The following is a 2,291-nucleotide window of genomic DNA, read 5'->3' as shown; positions in this document are numbered from 1 at the left end:
GAACATATTTTATATGATTGCAGTTTATTAATATTTTTGTTTGCTTCATGATAAAATGTATGTGAAAGTGAAAGTGTTAGTCACTCAGTCATGTCTGACTCTTTGTGACCTCATAGACTATAGCTCACCAGGCTCCTCTGTCCATGAAATTATTCAGTCAAGAATACTGGAGTGGGTTGCTATCCCCCTTTTCAGGGGATCTTCTCGACTCAGGGATCGAACCTGAGTCTCCCACATTGCAGGCAGACTCTACCATTTGAGCCATTAACAAATATTTCATGTATAACTGAATAACTTTGAGGCTTGATATATTTACACAATTCTGGAAATTCCTTTGTTAATAAATCTCTAATATGATTTCCAGAAGAAAAGGTTAAAGAAAATGGAAGTGTTTTTCAAAGATACTAGTCCTTCTTATTTTATTTTCCATTTCTCTCTTTTTTCTTTAACTGTTAGCAAGTTTAACCTTTCTCTTAATCTCTAATATACTTGCTACTATTTTCCTGTATTATACATTCTGGATAATTTCTTCAGTCTATCAATTATTAATTTTTCCTCTTCTCTATTGAATCTATTGTTTAACTGAACTTGAGTATCAATTTCTAGATATTCCATTGGTTTCCTTTTTTGTGATTTATTTAGTTACTTTAATGGGTACTTGCTGATTTTTTTAATTTCTTCTTTTATTTCTTCAGCTATTTTAAACATGATTATTTTATATTGTGTCTGATGATTCCTGTACATGAAATTTTGTGTAACCGAGTCTACCCTTTTTTCTGACTTGATCATGGTGCCTCATTCTTAGACTTTGTAGTGATGGTCATTCCTCCAGGGGAAGACATGTTTGCTGCTGTTGCTGCTGCTGCTGCTGCTGCTAAGTTGCTTCAGTCGTATCCGACTCTGTGCGACCCCATCGACGGCAGCTCACCAGGCTCCTCCGTCCCTGGGATTCTCCAGGCAAGAACACTGGAATGGGTTGCCATTTCCTTCTCCAGTGCATGAAAGTGAAAAGTAAAAGTGAAGTCACTGAGTCGTGTCTGACTCTTAGCGACCCCATGGACTGCAGCCTACCAGGGTCCTCCGTCCATGGGATTTTCCTGGCAAGAGTACTGGAGTGGGGTGCCATTGCCTTTTCCGAGACTTATGTTTACTTGCAAGTAATGTAAAACTGAGGGCTTCCCTGGTGGCTCAGAGGTTAAAGCGTCTGCCTGGAATGCAGGAGACCCGGGTTCGATCCCTGGGTCGGGAAGATCCCCTGGAGAAGGAAATGGCAACCCACTCCAGTACTCTTGCCTGGAGAATCCCATGGAGGGAGGAGCCTGATAGGCTACAGTCCATGGGGTCACAAAGAGTCAGACACGACTGAGTGACTTCACTTCCACTAATGTGAAACTGAGCTGCAAACTCATCTTCTTAGGATCAGTGTGCATTTGGAGATTCAAAGGGAGAAACAACAACCTCAGATATGCAGATGATACCACTCTAATGTCAGAAAGCAAAGAGGAACTAAAGAGACTTTTGATGAGGATGAAAGAGGAGAGTGAGAAAGCTAGCTTAAAACTCAGTTCAAAAAACTAACGTCATGGCATCTGGTCCCATCACTTCAAGGCAAATAGAATGGGAAAAAGTGGAAACAGTGACTGATTTTATTTTCTTGGGCTCCAAAATCACTGCTGATGGTGACCACAGCTATGAAATTAAAAGAGATGCTTTCTCCTTGGAAGAAAAGCTAAGACAAACCTAGATAGCATATTAAAAAGCAGAGACATCACTTTGCTGACAAAGGTCTGTATAGTCAAAGCTATGGTTTTTCCAGTAGTCATATACGCATGTGAGAGTTGGGCCATAAAGAAAGCTGAGTGCTGAAGAATTGATGATTTTGAATTGTCATGCTGGAGAAGACTTTTGAGAGTCCCTTGGACAGCAAGGAGATCAAACCAGTCAATCCTAAATGAAATCAACCCTAAATATTCATTGGAAGGACTGATGCTGAAGCTGAAGCTTCAATACTTTGGCCTCCTGACTAGAAAAGACACTGATGCTGGGAAAGATGGAAAGCAAAAGGAGAAGAGGATGGCAGAGGATGAGATGGTTAGAGAACACAGTGGACATGAATATGAACAAACTCTGGGAGATAGTGAAGGACAGGGAAGCCTGGCATGTTGCAGCCTGTGGTATAGCAAGAATCAAACACAACTTAGCAACTGAACAACAACAAGGGAGATATTTTTCCTCCTCCAGTGAATGAAAGTTTGGTACAAGGCCTCTGTTTAAAAGCTGCCTTCTGGCAA

At 40.8% G+C, this 2,291-nt stretch overlaps 1 non-coding gene across 1 annotated transcript; it reads left to right on the top strand.

Annotated features, from left to right (window-relative positions):
• The first annotated feature begins 1,177 nt into the window (after nucleotides 1-1,177).
• Nucleotides 1,178-1,249, top strand: TRNAS-GGA. Its single transcript has one exon. It is a non-coding gene; the product is annotated as a tRNA-Ser (tRNA).
• Nucleotides 1,250-2,291: the final 1,042 nt, after the last annotated feature.

This window comes from Oryx dammah, unplaced genomic scaffold, assembly GCF_014754425.2.
Source record: "Oryx dammah isolate SB20612 unplaced genomic scaffold, SCBI_Odam_1.1 HiC_scaffold_23, whole genome shotgun sequence".
In the NCBI taxonomy this organism is placed as follows: domain Eukaryota; kingdom Metazoa; phylum Chordata; class Mammalia; order Artiodactyla; family Bovidae; genus Oryx; species Oryx dammah.
This window is presented reverse-complemented; position numbering and strand designations above follow the sequence as displayed.